The 16,597-nt window shown below is 44.8% G+C and overlaps 1 protein-coding gene across 1 annotated transcript in view; it reads left to right on the plus strand.

Moving 5' to 3' along the window:
• The first annotated feature begins 1,223 nt into the window (after positions 1–1,223).
• The window catches only part of LOC123803136 (focal adhesion kinase 1-like), a 62,766-nt gene continuing 47,392 nt past the window's right edge, over positions 1,224–16,597 (plus strand). Inside the window, exon 1 of the mRNA XM_087853858.1 lies at positions 1,224–10,512. The gene's annotated coding sequence lies outside the window, so the exon portion shown is untranslated. The remainder of the gene's footprint in view (positions 10,513–16,597) is intronic.

The raw sequence follows: 16,597 nt of genomic DNA on the forward strand, positions 1-16,597 counted from the left end.
GTCTTTTACGTTGTTGTTCAGAGTAAACGTTTTGAGCAACAGGTCACTTACCTTCACTCAGGCAAGAAAAGTTAGTATTTGCGTAGAAAAAAGAGTTTGTTCTTCCTCAGCAAGTTCCCCTTGGTCTTGCTTATTGCGAAGGGAAACACGTGCGTGCGCACACCACAGTAAACCAGTAAACTGGTTGTTTGCAGTGGTTCTCAAAGTACAACTGCATCACCATCACTTGGCCGGGTTAGAAATGCCTGTGCTCGTGCCCCACCTCTGACCTCCTGAATCAGACTCGGGGGGTGGGGCCCGCAGTCTGTTTGAACATGCTGTCCAGGAGCTTTTGTTGCATGCTAATGTCTGTCAACCACTACTTGAGAGTGTTTTAAGAGAAATGCAAGTCGTAGCAGGCAAAAAATCAGTCGTAAATGGCAGAGGCATGTGTTTGGCTTCTGACCACTTAGATTTGCTAGTGAGATTGCCTTCACTTCAGGACTCTTTTTCAGTATGTTTTTCAGGTTTTCTAGAGTCTTGGGAAGACCTCACAACTAATTTTGTTTAGGGATTTTGAATGTTTTATGCTGAGGTCATTAAATTCTTTTGAATCTTGGTTTGGATTTTAAATAAATGATTTTGCATTGAAATAGCAATTTGTATGGCCCCTGGACTTGTGGTTTTTGGCAGATAGCAGGAAAGTGTGTATATGTGGGTGCTCAAGGCACGTGTTCCCTGGTGGTTTTGTTTCGGTGTTGAAAGATTGGCTTGCTTATATTAGAGTCAGGATGATTTCCAAGTCTTGGGGTGACTACTAAAACAGTATTGTGTGAATTGATTCTATGCCTAGCATTAAAGTCATATCTAAATTTAATATGTATTGTTTTGCCTTTGTCCTTTATTTTTTCCCTAAGATCAGAGCTAGATAAAAGTTAGTGTTCAAAGATGGAATTGGTGATATGCTTACTTTCTACTATGTCTTATGCAGAGTTAGACGCACCTGAAGGCAAATAGAATATTGTGAGCTCAGGGACAGGGACTCTGTATTATCCTGTACGGATCTGTGGGTCCTTCACAGCTTCCTCCTCCTCCTATAGTGGGTTGGCCCTCAGTCATTGGTTTAATGATTGAAGAAGAGTCTGTGCTCCTGCTGAGGGGGCCTTGTGATCTTGAAGTACATGAAGTTGTTACAAAGGTAGAGAAGAGAATTAGGGACAGACGGGTGGACTTAGGTTACCATCATGTGGACGTGAAGTACAAAGGATGTTTCCACGTCCTCTTCTGGCCCCCATCAGACTGAGTCAGTGGTGCAGCCCTGTGATGGAGAAAATAAAAGGAATGAGCTGGTGGGAAAAAGTGATCTGAAACAGTTTCTTTCTCCTTACATTGGTCAAGTGAAGTTAAAGTTCTAGTTTATAGTCAGTTATAGACTGTGAGCCCACTAAATGTACATCAGAGCGCTTGGCCTGGAGCACCTCTCAGTGAGGGAGTCTCCTGTTGCTCCCCGCTGTGCTGGGAGGCTCCAGCCGCCCCCCAGTCTTCTCTCTAATGACTGCTTCAGCCCTGCTCTGGTCTTGTGTCAGTCGCCCCGCCCCGCCCCTTCTGGTGGTTTCTGCTGTGTTGCTGCCTTGTGGTTTTAAATAGCCTTTTCCTGGTTACAATGAGGTTGCACATCTTTTTATACATTTACTGGCCATTCGGATGCACTGTTTTTCGAAGTGCCCATATTTTTCTATTAGGTTATTTTTAAATTGATTTGTAGACTATATATATTCAGAACACACATTCTTTGTTGGTTATGTATTTTGCTGCTGTCTCTTCCCACTTTGTCATATGCAGTTTCACTGACTCAGTGGTTTTTGTGTGTTTTTTTTTTTTTTTATGAATAGAAGTTCTTAAGTTTAATTAGTGCCATTTGTCAGTCTTTTCCTTTGTAAGCTTTTTGTGTCTTTCCCTGCCCTGAGGTCATGAACTAGTTCCTCATTTATTCTCTAAATGCTTTTATACTTTTGCTTTTAACCTTTAACTTTGTAATTCTCTCAGAATTGGTTTTGGTGCATAATCTGAAGAAGGAATCCAGCTTCATTAACCTGTGGACAGGCTAGTTGTCCGAACACCGTTCATTGAAAAGAGCATCTTTCCCCCAGCGCTCTGCAGTGCCCCTTTTCTTGGAAATGAAAGGTCCGTGTGTATGTGCATCTGTTTTGGACTTTCTTGAATTCCACTGGTACTGCCCAGTTTAAGTTGCTTCAATTATTTTAGTTTTATAACAGGTCTTATTGTGGAACTCTTCCCACTTGGTTCCTTTTTAAGCATACCTTGGCCCTCCTTGACCCTTTGCAGATCTGTATCTGTTTTAGAATCCCTTGCTGACTTGCAAGGAATTTCTTCCTGCTGTTGCTTGGAATGACGTCGAACGTGATCAGTGTGTGGAGAGTCGTTTCTTGGTTTGAGTTATTACAAATAAAGCCTTTGAATAATTTTGCTCAAGTCTTCATGTGACCATCGGCTTTTGTTTTTCCTGGAAATGGTTGGGTCTAGCACTGTAATGGCTGGATCCTGTGGTAGGCCTATGTTGGCTTTTTGAGAAAGCGTCAAACTCTGTCCTGGAATGGCTGAACCATTTCACATTCCTCCCAGCCTTGTGTGAGAGTTCCAGTCACGCTGGATCGTTGGGGCAACATTTGGTATGGTTAGTCTTTTAGCTTTTCAGCCATTCCGATAGGTGTGTAATGGTTTTTCTTTGTGGTTTTGCCACCTGTGTATCTTTTGGTGTTCAAATCTTTTGCCTATTAAATTTTTTTTCTTATTGGTGGGTTCTTTATATATTCTGGATACAAGTCTTTGTCAGATGTGTGCTGTGCTTTTCTCTCATGCTATGGTTTGTTTTTGCATTCTCTCTCTCTCTTTTAAAGATTTTATTTATTTATTCGAGGTAGGGAGAGAGAGCGGGATGGGGGGAGGGGCCGAGGGAGAGGGAGCAGCGGACTCCCCGCTGAGCAGGGAGCCTGCTGCCTGCTGGACTCAATCCCAGCACCCTGAGATCATGACCTGAGCCCAAGGCAGACACTTAACTGACTGAGTCTCCCAGGTATCCCTGGACTGTGCTTTTTCAGTGTCGTAGTTAAGAAGTTGTTGCCTAATCCTAGGTCACAAAGGTTTTCTCCTTTATTTCCCTCCATCCCCCTCTAGAAAAGTTTCAGGTTTACATTTAGGTCTGTGATTCATTTTTATTTATGGTGTAGGATATTATTTGTAGGATTCTTAACTTAGTTCTGATTATTTGTAGGAGTCTATTGAGGCATAGAATGAAGATATAGCTCCTTCTGAGAGCTTTTTTTTTTTTTTTTTTCTTTTTTGCTTCAACCAGTTTAAAGCAGGTTTAAGGCTTGAGGTATTTTGGACCGCCCAGTGCTGTGATTTTACTGGAGAGGTGACTCACCTCTGGTTTCTTTTATCTTGAGCTCTGTAGCCTTTAGGGCCCTGCTTCTGGAGGTAGTGTTTTTGGTTAAACACCCTAAGGGACCCAGCTTTTGATTCTTACTCCTCTTTCCCTGAATGGTTGTAAAAATGAAAGTTGAAAATTTTCAGAATTGGCAAATGACTGCAGGGCAGAGGTGGTTTCTGTGCTTGTTCATCTCTTTGGGTTCCTGATTTCACTTTAATTTTGGCCTGTTCTTTCCTTATTGTCTTGTCAGTTTCTGGTTGATTTTAAGATTTTAAAGTATTCTGTCCATCTTTTTTAGTCTTTTTCAGGGGAATGATTGGGCCAGATAACATAGCCTGTAGTTAAGGATACAGGGAAAAGTGTGTTTTATTTCACTGCAGTGATTGGAGTCTAGACTTGGATCTGTGTCTCCCGTAGTCGTTGCTAGCTGTGTGTGGCTCTTTAAATTAAAATTAAATAAAATGAAAAGTTCTGTTTGACAGTCACACTAGCCCCAGTTTGGGTGCTCAGTATGCAGGTGTGGCTAGTGGCTACCACCTCGGACAGTGCAGAGATGGGACATTTTCATCGTCATGGAGCGTTCTCTTACACAGTGCTGGCCGGACTCTTGACTTTTTCCAAAGTCCGCCTAGAGCAGGAACAGCTAGACAGAGGATTGAGCCTCTTTGACAGGCGTATCATGGAGCCTGTCTCTAAGGTGGTGTGGGTTCTCAGACCGGTATAGGTGGGATCATGGGAGGCTGTGGTGCACTGAGTAGAAAACCACTAAGTACTGATATTTAATTTACAAATACCTGCCTAGTGCTTCCTTAGGGTGTCTGTTTCTTTCTTTTTTCTTTAATTTACAAAAAGTAGCAGTAATTTAAAAATTATCAAAATTAAATAGCGAGTCAAAAATTAAATTTTACCCTTAGCTAAAGTCTCAGGTATTAGTAATCAAAGATGTCTAGGTATCGTAGTTTGTGTAGAGACGCAGGTCTTTTTAGTAGAAAGAGCATCTTAACTAGGAAACAGGAGGTTGAGGTACAAATACTGGTGCGTTGCCTTTAGTCACGTGACTTCTGATACTGTCTATATAAACTCTAGTATCTGTGATCTTTGAAGCTCTGCGTGCAGTTACTATGTGGGATGGTGTACACATGTAAAGTGCCAGGACAGTTGACCCCTGAACAGTGCGGGCCGCCGGACCCTTCCCCATAGTTGAGAATCGGCAGTTAGCACATATTTTGTATGTGTATCATATACTGTATTATAAAAAGGTAAGTTAGAGAAAAGAGGATGTTGAGAAAATTATGAGAAACTACATTTACTATGCGGCATGTATCAAAAAAAATCTGTGTATACGTGGACCCAGTTGTTGAGGCGTCAACAGTATTAAATACCTGTCTTGTGCCTGGTGTAGTGTCAGCCCCCGGGGGCACAGACAGGAGGGGAGTGAGGCAGTCAGCGTGCAGTGTGATGCCTACAGTGATAGTGCCAGAGCAGAGTGCTCTGAGGACCTGGAGGGCATGTCCCCGTCACGGTCACGCTCAGAGGTCAGCAAACTTTCTCTGTTAAAGGTCAGATAGTAAACATTTCAGGCTTTGTAGGCCACATAGGGCCTGTCACATAGCTGCCTTTTTTTTTTTTTAAACAACCTTTAAAAGGGTAAAAACCTTGATTAGCCCAAAACCATACAGAAACTGGCTGTGGACCAGATGCCGTGACCTCTTCAGGTCTGGCTGTCTGCAGGGATCTGTAGAAAGAGAGTGGAAGGTGGGAAGCAGGCAGGGCCTCGTGGAGGACATGCCCGCTCTAAAGGTGCAGAGGCGGGAGAGGCTGGGGTCTGTGAGACTGGATGTTTTTACTAGTGTTTAGGAGTACAGAAAGGGTTGGGTCGAGAAGGAGGTAGGGTTGATACTATTGACAAGATCAGAGCAGCGTGTGGTTGATTCTGATGGGAGCAGATTCCTATGGCAAGCGGGTGGTTAACTAGTACAAGGGTCGGTCAAGGAGGTGTTGCAGTCATGCGCTTCAGAAGGGAGAGGAGCCAAGCCTTTGTCATTAAGGGAATGGCTGCCCGGTGTCTGTCGCCCAGCTAGTAAAGTGATGGGCAAAGTTCAGATGGTCCAATCTAACAGCCTGTGTCCTTTTAATTCTACAATTACGTTGTACACACAAGTGAAGAAGGCCTTAATTAAGGGCGTGACTGAGGAACTGGAGAGAGGGTGATTTGAAGCCTGTTTCTCAGCCAGTCTCCAGGCTCTGACCTGGGAAATGAAGAGCCAGGGCTGAGAGAGGGGGTGTCCAGAGCAATTCCAGGATGGCTCCCAGATTTCTCCCTTGGTGAAAAGTCCATGAAGATCTTTTTGTTTTTAAGTGCTTACTGATCAGACTGTTTGTTGCTTAAGGAGGAAATGCTGTCTCCTAGGTCCATGAACCCCAGAAGCGGTACGCAGAATTGTGTGTATGCACATGAGCTGTTTTCCTGGGGTAGGATGCTTGGGCTTTCATCCCATTATCAAAAGTGAGCCCAGCCCAAGGCGGGGGCACTCCTTGTTATTGGACTGTGGATGTCTGACACTCTGCCCGGGTGTGAGGCTGTAAGGGAAAGCTAAGCATCCAAATCACAGGACTGTTACTTTAAGTGTCATACATCCCAGACCGCTACATAAAACACAGGCACATGAAGCTGTCACCTGAGCCCAACTGTACCAACCGAGGTCTACCAGCCAGCAGTGCAGATGTCTCCCCTGGCCTCCGAGAGACAAAACAAGGCCCGGTTTTTGTACATAGAAGGCCAGCCAGGAGAGTTTGGGACTCTCGTTGGCATGGATGTTTCAACATGCTGTTGTACATGAGATGAAGCTAAAGTTTATAAACTATTAGGAATATCTTAACAGTCCCATGGCTCTGAGAGATGGACCAGTGTCACTTTTAGTTGGCTGTGTTAGTTCCAAAAAGGAGTGTAGTTTTTCTGTCCGCTCAGAAGTGCGTTGATAGTTAATAGTTGTAAGACAGTACCTAACTCGTCCTGTTACAGTTAGCTCTTCCGTGAACAGATGCAGGAGGAACTGGGCAGCTGGTGGTTTATGTTCGCACCAGGCAGATGAATGTGGTGTCCTGGAGTCTAAACTGGATTGGTTCGTGTTTGACATTAGCGTTATATGTAATTTAGGAATTACAGACTCTAGATTATAGCAGTCCGTGCAGAGATTTGCTGTTTTTGGTGATATATGGCTGCCCTATAGAAGTTGAGGCTTAGAGGGGAGCGTTTGGAAATGGGTTTATGTCTGAGAAAGTTTCCCTTTTCCTGTTGACAGGACTGTGACCTCCATTAAGGGCCAAGTGTCATGAATGGCAAAGATCTAAGAAATGATGGAATTCAGTGATGGTGTAGACGTTAGAAGTGAAAACCCCTAGGCTGTTTAAAATATCACCCTTAAGATTTCAGGCTGGGGATAATTGTGATTCCAGTGTAGGTAAAAAGTTTGGCGTCTCCTTGGCTGTGTCATGGCAAAAAAAAGCTTTGCTTTCTGCTTTGGGAAAAATACATTAGTTGTGTCCTAAGGAATTGACTTGATAAAAGAGGTAGCAGGAGTAACTTAGTTTAAATGCAAGTTGTCTACATATGAATTAATTTTTGTCGGGTGACGGTTGATGATTTGGTTGGTGAAGAGTTGATGTTTGATTTTCATCTTTGAGTCTGCCCTTTCAACTATTTCATTGGAAATTCTAAACTTTTCCACTGGGTGTTTGCCTCCTTTATTTTTATTGTTTTAGGTAGTCTAGGGTTTTAGAGGTTGATCTAAATTTAGGGATCAGCTGGTCCGGGGCTCCCACTGTAGAGAGGAAGAAATAATAGGGTAAGGCTCCTTGGGTAAATGGCTCCTTGATACTGACAGAGGAGAACTCTCAAGATTCTCTCAGCTGTCTTAACCTTTAGCTCACGGGTGATCTTTTTAGTAGATGAGAAGGGTATGAAGACAGCTTCTAAAACTCAGGTTTCCTATTAACTGTCAGGAGCTTGAAAAAAATGGATGTAATTGAAAAATGGGTGAGAAATGGACACCGTTGAATCCGTTGTTCACACTGTATCCAAGTAACTTGTGGTTTGCATTCAGTCATTTATTTCTACATTGTCTTGGATATTTGAGGAATGACAAAACAAATCTCACACGTGTATATAGTCTAAGTTTTAGAAGACTAATAATGCCAGTTGTTCTCACTTCTCTACCAGATTTAGAGCATTGTCCTGAGTCACTCTTGACTCTTGAGCATCTTGTCCTGATGGGGATTCATTAAAAAGAAGACAGTCCTGGGGTGCCTAGCTGGCCCAGTGGGTGGAGCATGTGGTTCTTAATCTTGGGGTTGTGAGTTTGAGCCCCACGTTGTGTGTAGAGATTATATAAGTGAGTAAGTAAGTAAGTAAATTAAAAAAAAAAAAAAAAAGACGGTCACTGCCTCAGGAAGCTTTTGGGTACGTCAGTGGTCCTGAAAGTAGTGTATGTAAGAATCACCAAGGAGAGTATATGAGAGATGCAGGCAGGGGGGCCTGGTGCCTTAGTCAGTTAAGCGTCCTACTCTTGTTTTGGGCTTAGGTCATGATCTCAGGGTCATAAGATCCAGCCCTGTGTCAGGCTCTGTGCTCAGTGTGGAGTCTCCTTTCCTGCCCCACCGCCTCGTGATCTGGCTTTTTCTTTCTCAAAAAAAAAATTTTTTTTAATGCAAATGCCTGGTGTTATCCCACAGAGATGTTGGATGATCATTGCTGATGTGGACGCCTGTCACCTGCATTTTATTTATTTTTTATTTTATTTTAGTTTATTTGTTTTTTAAAGATTTTATTTATTTATTCGACAGAGACAGAGACAGCCAGCGAGAGAGGGAACACAAGCAGGGGGAGTGGGAGAGGAAGTAGCAGACTCCCAGCAGAGGAGCCTGATGTGGGGCTTGATCCCATAATGCTGGGATCACGCCCTGAGCAGAAGGCAGACGCTTAACCGCTGTGCCACCCAGGCGCCCCTGTCACCTGCATTTTAAACTAGCATCTCCTCGTGCTGAAAGAACACTGCTGTAGTGTTGCTGTAAGGACGTTGTAAATCATCAGGACCTAGAGTTTGGGAGGCCCCCAAGACTACCTGCAGGTTCCGTGGTTCACTAGAAGGACTTAGAGAACTGCGAGAAGCCATTATCCTCATGGTTATGGTTTATTACAGGGCAAGGATGCGGACAGAAGTCAGTGAAGGAAAGGCACACCGGGCGAAGTCCAGGGAAGACCAAGCATGAGCTTCTAGTTGTCCTCTCGCAGTGCAGGTGTGCTGACTTCTCCCAGCACCGATGCTGCCAACCAGGGAAGCTCACCTGAGCCTTGGTGTCCAGGATATGTATTGGGGGTTGTCCCATAGGCACTGCCTACATGGCTGAGTTTAGTCTCCAGTCCCTCTGGAGATCAAACTGGTGTCGTGTGTGGCGCAAGGCTCCACCAGAAATCAAATTGTTAGCATGGACTGTCTGGTGTGGCCGAAGGCCCCCAGCTAAACAAAGACCGCCTTATCAGGCAGGGGATTCCAAAGGCTCAGAGGTGACTTCCCAGGAGCTGGGCAATGGCCAAATCTTCCCTGGGGCAAGCTTAATCCTTTCCTGCATACAGCCTAGAAAGTAAATTGTTATTCCTGTCATTACTAGGGAGTTCAAGAAATTACTGCTTTTGGGGCGCCTGGGTAGCGCAGTCCTTAAGCGTCTGCCTCCGGCTCAGGGTGTGATCCCGGCGTTCCGGGATCGAGTCCCACATCGGGCTCCTCCGCTGGGAGCCTGCTTCTTCCTCTCCCACTCGCCTGCTGTGTTCTCTCTGTCACATAAATAAATAAAATCTTCCAAAAAAAAAGAAAAGAAATTACTGCTCGTAGGTAGAAGATACATTGCAACCACATGTAGTGTAATTTGCCACAAAACTAAAATACCAGAATTTCTGCACCCAAGTGAAGATGTCTCCAGAAGTGTGTCATACTTGACACCTGTCGTAATGTTTTCATCAAGAATTTGAGTAAAGAACAGGAGTTAATGCTGGGAGACCGTTCATTTTTAGAATCAGGATTTGAAAATACTTCGACAGGTTGTAATGAAGTGCTAAAATCAACAAGGTAAAATTTATAAGGAATAAAGGTAAAATGACAGACTTAAGTTAAAAAGAAAAAAACAGCTGAGAAGTTAAAGATATGTGGTATGTGCCTTAGCTGTACCTGTGGTCAGAAGATCTGGGGAAGATGACTGAAACGGATCGGCAGGCTTCTTTGTGAAGGGGCAGATGGTAGATATTTTAGGTTTTGCAGACTAAGAGGCAAAATGAAGGATATTATGTAAGTACTTACATAACAGGAGAGAACACTAATATCTATAAAATTTTTATTGACAGAATTTCAAATAATAGTTGAGTATGTATATATATTTTAATACAGGTCTAATAAGAATGGAATTTTTTTTCGGGGGAGGGTTGGATAACATGTTTTGTAATTGGAGCTCACAGGTAGTGTTCCGTATCATCACAACCAATGACAAATGTTCAGTCTCGGGGCTGATCGTCACGGAAGGTTACAGATGTCATCTCTGACAGTGTCTGCATACTCGTAGGTGCTCTTGCACACTGATACCAGTTCGGGAGCATATCATTTCAGTTTAGTGTATTCATCGTTTGGCAGACATCGATAGAATTCCACTAGATTCTTTTTGATGTTTGCCTTTCCGCACGTCATTACAGCGCAGATTCCTCTCTCCGATGGATGGTCTGATGGAAGTGCCTCAGTTGCTCGGTGAAGTGGGTTTGAGATACGTGAATTTTCATTGTACTTGCATTGAGGTTTGAGAAATGCCGCTGGAACTGTAGTTTGAGCTCAAAACACATCTGCTACACGTTTGTGTGGGGACATAAATCCACTTCTCTCTTTAACTTTTAATTTTTTTCATTTTTAATTAGCCGCTATGCCCAGCGTGGGGCGTGAACTCCACCCTGAGGTCAGGAGTTGCACGCTCCTCTGAGTGAGTCAGCAGGCGCTGCTCTAACTTGTGGCGGCGGGGGAGCCGTGTGGCCGCGTCGGACGTTGCTTGTGAGTAAGATGCTTGCAGCCACTGAAATGCCGTCACTGCCCGAAGTCCCTCATATGAGCGCTGCTGTGCCTTGTCAATTTAGGCTGAGCTCATGAAGAAATGTTAACATGTAGGAGCAAAAGCTAATTTCCGAAGCAATTCAGTGTTTGGTAATAGTGATGAGTAAAGGGGGGGGTCTTTTTCAAGTAGATTTCAGTCTTGGCTCTGCGGTTGAAAAGTCACAACAGAGCCTTGCACAAACCATTGAACTGCAGTGTGGTAGGACAAGTCAGGCTATTTCATGAGGTTGCCGTTGGTACTACTGGCTCAGTAACACATGATGGGTTCGAATACTTTCCAGAAAGCTCCTGCTCATGAATGATAGACTGAATAACCATAGTTTAAATGCTTTAAGCAACTTATATTTTCATCATTGTAAATTTTCCAGCTAACCCTTTTTCTGCTCTGCAGATATTTTTACTGTCATCAGTTATAATGTGTCTTAGCAGATTCTACTCCAGGTTGTATTAAATCAGGGTTTTCTTAATATCTTTAAAAGTGTTCTCACCAGCAGTTCCACACTGACTGCCCTCAGAGGCCCTTTCTTCAGTCCCATTGACCCCTTGAACAAACAGCCTAGCAGTGTGGGGAACACCTGTTGGCTCAGTCCTTCGCCTCGTTCCTTCACTGACTCTCTGTTGTCATCCATGTAAGATGAGGGACCATTTAGGGTTTGGAGCAGAGAAGCGATGCCGTCTGATCTAGGCTTGGAATCGGTCTGCCGTGGTGAGCGTGTGTGCTAGGGTGGCAGGGCTGGGAGCGGGGAGGCCTGTTCCGGAGTGCTGTAGTCATTTCGGTGAGGGATGGTGGCTCCGGTCACGATGGTGTTGGTGAGCATGATGGCGAGGGGACAGCGTCTGGGCCTCTTTTGTGGGAAGAACCAACATTACTTGCTGACAAGACCGGATGGGGAATGTGGGAGGAAGACAGGCGGCAGGGATGACGTCCGTTGTTTCTCGCCTCAGCAGCTGGAAGGCGGACGTTGTCGTGAACGGAGAAGGCTGTGTGTAGGAAGGTTTGTGGAGGGGGCGGGCCAGTCAGCACCTGGGCTTGGAGGTGTCGGACGTTTCACTGAGTTCTCTTCGGTGATGCTCCACTTCCCCAAGGAGCCTACAAGCAGGCCCGGCAGAGAGTACACCTGCCAGGGTTTGGTCAGGAGAACCCGGGCCATTCTCGACAATTAGTCGTACGGGGAATTAGAATCCATCCCTACCGCTGGGAGGGCTGGCAGAGTTGAAGAGAATGATGTTTCTCTTCATTTTGCCCACGTTGCCTCTTATTAGTGTTCACTGCCCGCCGCCCTGAGCTGTAGCGGGAAGGGGTTTTGGGAGAAGTAGCTCTGCCGTCTCGGTGATGCGCAGGAGCAGGCCGCGGTGGGGCTGCGGTGCAGAGTGAACAGCGGTCAGTGCAGCGCAAGGCCAGGCAGTCGGGCTGAGCCGGAGGGACAAGTTTTAGCTTTGTTAGCATAGAAGCAGCATTTGAATGAGCTTGCCTGGGAGGTAAGCATAGCTGAGAGGAGAAAGGACAGAGCCCTGGGCGACTCTGGAAGGAGGGAGCCATCGGTGGGGTAAGAAGAAAATCACGAGAACATGAGTGGGAGATCAGCTCTTGTCAGTTGTCGAAAGGACGAGCCCTGGGCTCTAATGATTGGATTGAGCAGTGCAGAGGTCGTTGGTAGTCTTAGAGGGAGAAGTTCGTGGAGTGGTGGGGGCCAGAGCCAGTGGGTTTAAGAGAGAAAAGGAAAAGAAGAATTTGCGATATCGAGTATGTTGTGTGTATGCTTGTTTGTGGAATTATTTGTACAGTAGTTGTTTTAAAGTCCCTCTGGGCTGATTGTCATATTTGTTCCCTTCTTGATATTGGCTTGTGTTGATTTTCTCCTCCCACGGGAATTGACGCTTTTCTGGTTCTTCCTATGCTGAATAAGTTTGGGGTGTGCCCTCCCCATTTAGGATATCATGCAAGGAGACTTTCCATTGTATTGAAATCTGCTGATTTTGGTCGTGGTTTAAATCCAGTCTTGCTTCCTAATCCCCCTGCTCCAGTTTACTTTTCAGAGTGGTCAGAGAGCTTCTGCAGTTACTCTTTCCAGCCTTCCTAGTTGCTCTTTCTAGGAGAGGCAGGAGGGAATGTGCTTCGTCTTCCTTACCTAGATCTGGGACCCTTCGCTTTGCAAACTGCTTCCATTTGTCCAGGTAGTGATCTCCAGTTCCACCGAGGCCAGTGATGCCCGCACGACTGTGTCTCTTGATCACTTACCACTCCCAGGCCTTGCAGGAGATTTCCTGCTAAGTACTGCACGCATTTGGTTCATGGGTCCTTCCTTTGGTGCCTCTCTCAGGTAGACAGAATGACCCTTAGGTATACCTTAGTAGCCCATTCGTTCATTTGTGTACAATTGAAGCGTTGTCTTGTCTTGAATATGTTAACTGTGCCTATTAATTAATTTGAGTAGAATAGTGTTTCTTTCGTATTTTTAATGAGCCTTTGCGCAGTGGAATTTTCTATGGATATTATTTACAGTGTAGAACAGAATGGTGGTTAAGAGGATGGGTGTTGGATAGGTCTTGCTTTGAACCTCAGATTCGATTCTTATTCCTTGCATGTTGACCAGGTTCCTTAAGCTCTAAATCTGTTTTCTTATCTGTTAAGTGGAGATTATCATAACTCTTTGACAAATGTGACAGAACATAGTTCTTAGTACATGGCTAGTTAGAGAAGAATCAGCCTGAGGTTCAGCAAATACAGTTCCCAGTGATGTAGTTATTTCTGTTGTGGGGATTTAAAAGCTAATCTTATTCCCTGATGAGTTTGACCAGCGTATCTAAGAAGTGCAAGCAGTTGGTATTCACCGTGTACTCTGCATGTAGAACGGGCGATTTATTGTTGTTGTTGTTGTTCCTAATACCGGTTTTTCAGCAATTAGTAATATTGCCTCTTCATTTCCCTAATGTATTCACATCATCAGTAGCTTACTACCGGTTGGACCGCAGACCCTGTACCATGCGCTGGCACACAGATGAATGGGATGCAGTGACCTATGACCTATGAGCTGCTCCACTGTCTAGTATTAGAATGTGTTTGACTAGAAAATTATTTTGAAGCGTAAAGAAGCTTTTGTTTGCCCAGATAACTTTCATAATCATGTTCGCATTCTTTATACATTTTTGGTTTTTCAGAAAGTTTCTTCTGACCTGTGTTCTTCAGAGTACAGGTTACTACGGCTTGCCTGAGTGCAGAAACCTTTGGTGCACTGAGCTTAGAGGAAGGGACACCTGTGTGAAGTGGTTATATATTTTGGACATTAGAGCCCTTCACAGATAATTTAAATGGTTAGAATGTTGTGCATTGAGAAACAGTGGTTTGGGGCTTTATTTGGCAGTTAGCATCAAGCGGACCATTTCCTGCCAGGGGCTCAGCCTGCATGGTTAATTCAAGCCGGAGATCTTCTAATATGGCAGTGTGTCATGTTGACTGTTACTCAGCTTCAGAAAGAGTCTTTCTGTCATGTTTGCTTTGGAAAGCCCAAATCATGTCCATTGTTTTCACAGTAATAATATCTGGGTAACTTGGGAAGCCAGAATAGCATCGTGATTCTAAGGTAAGCTGGTGTTTGAATGCCTGATCTCTCTCTCCCTTGTCTGCTGTGTGACCTTGGAAAATGTCTTAAGTTTTTTTGGACTTTGTTTTCTCACATGCAAAATGGAACAAGAGTAGTAATCAGTTAGGGCTGTGAGGATTCCAGAGCTGGTGCTTGTAAAGCACTTGGGAGAGATTGCTATGACACCACACCCTCCGCAGATGGCAGGTTGTCACTGTTGTCCGGGTGAGTGAGAGGTGGGTGTCAGGGACTGTCCAGGTTGGACTGTGCACTGAAACGAGACCATTAGAAGCAAAGTGATCGTGTGGAGTATGTTACCTGTTCAGGAAGCATAGATTCAGAGTGTGTTGTGACTGGTGGGAAATTCTCATTTGCATGTTAGGGGGAAGAGAGTTCAGAGTAGCCTGAGGACCCCGTGTACGTATAAATGTCCCCACTTACGCCAGAAACGTAGAGATTGTCCATCTTACAAATACCTTCAAGGAGCTGGCAATTTATTTCATTGTATAATGAGCCAAGTTTAATTTTTCTTTGGAGCAAAAGAATTTAAGCATTTTAATTATAGGATTGGGGAAATACCTAGTTTTCTGCCCTAGTTGAACTAGTTCAAATTGTTATGCTTGTATTTTAGTAGTTCCATGCTGGACGTGGCCCTAAGCTGCCCGCAGTTCCAATGGCAGACATCCAGCAGGTCCAGTGTTGATAAATGCGGTGTTGCTATCTGCTTGAATTCTCCTTAAAATAGAAACTAAAGTGAGGAGCAATTATAAGGCCCTCAAGCCAGTGTATACGCTCATTTATTCATCATTAGTTCATTCACGCATCAAGTGCATGTGTTCTGATCGTGTGTTTTAGGTGTTCGGTCCAGTGCGCGCTGTTGGTTATAGAGTGGCGAACAGAAACCAGACGTGGGGAGTAACTGGGCTGTCTTGTGTTTGCGGTTAGTAAGGAGAATAAAGCCAGTTCCAGCGGACTCGCAAGATTTCCCTGAATGACATTTTCAGGTTTATACTCCTAACAGACAAGAGGCAATAAACAAACAAACAAACAACGACAGTAGAAAAAGAGGGCTTTTAAAGAGCAAATGGTACTCACCTGCTGCAGGCACTGGGGCTTTTTGACCTTCACTTTGGTTTTATTTAATAGTGCTTTAAATATTTGTCTGGGATGGCGGTGCTGAGGCTGCGGAACTTAGGCTGTCGTTGTCCCCAGAATCTTGCTGCTTGGGTGGAGGAAGACACTGACAGGCCAGATTTAACATCCGCTCTAGTTTGTTGCACGGGAAGCTCCACCACCGGAGAGTCCTGCGTCTCTCTCGTCTATTGCCTTGTGTCCTGGGGCCTGGGGCCGTGCATGGCATTTGTCAGCCACTCCACAGATACTGGTGTCATGTGAAGGCATGCTGAGGGGGACAGGAGAGAGGTGTCTCACCTGGGGGAAGGGCACGGCTCCCACCGCACATGCGTCCAGGTCATCCCGGGGAAGAAGGTCCAGGTGGAGGAGGTGTCGAGGAGGGCACAGGTTGTTCTGTACACCGAAAATGGCTTAATGTTGCTGCTTTGTAGGATTCACGGGAGATAGCATGACAGTCAGACTGGGCTTGATCATTCAGGGACCGACAGGTCATATCAAGGAGTTGGGATTTCCTCTTCTTCAAAAGGAGTAATTCTAAAGTACTAGAAACCAGGTGTCCTGATACCCAAGCCGGCACTCTTTTCATATTACACAATGCGTACAATGTCAACCAAGTGTCATCAGGTCTTGGGTTCCATATCCATTAGTGATAGCCGGACTATTAAAGTTCTGTAAGCCCCTGGTGAACTTTTCATCTTTTGGGGAGAGTGAGGATATAGGAGAAATATTTGTTTTCTCAGGTGTGAAAAAAAGTTGAAACTCTTTAAATTTAAAGGCAAGCAAGGTCCATATGTCTTTGAATTCTAGTTCTCCAGAGGATAGCAGGTATATGTAGGAGATAGTACCCTAATAAATGCAAAAAAATACAAAAACCCTTTACTTTTGTGTATACTCTTGTAGCAGGCGTTGTACTGGACTCTGCAGGGTGATAACTGGATGAGAAATGATCCTCTCCAAAAGGTCTTTGCAGCCGAGGGAGGGAGACAGAGAAGTCAGTCAGTGATGATGGTACAGTGGGTAAGTCCTGTGATAGAGGTGCGCCCAGGGCATTATGACGGGTACTTATCTTTCTTCAGTCCCCCACTTTTTTTTCTTTTTTAAAGATTTTATTTATTTATTCGACAGAGATAGAGACAGCCAGCGAGAGAGGGAACACAAGCAGGGGGAGTGGGAGAGGAAGAAGCAGGCTCCCAGCGGAGGAGCCTGATGTGGGGCTCGATCCCATAACGCCGGGATCACGCCCTGAGCTGAAGGCAGACACTTAACCACTGTGCCACCCAGGTGCCCCATCAGTCCCCCACATTCTTAAC

The sequence above is a fragment of the Ursus americanus genome, chromosome 22, assembly GCF_024610735.1.
Source record: "Ursus americanus isolate L20-20 chromosome 22, mUrsAme1.1.p, whole genome shotgun sequence".
Classification (NCBI taxonomy): domain Eukaryota; kingdom Metazoa; phylum Chordata; class Mammalia; order Carnivora; family Ursidae; genus Ursus; species Ursus americanus.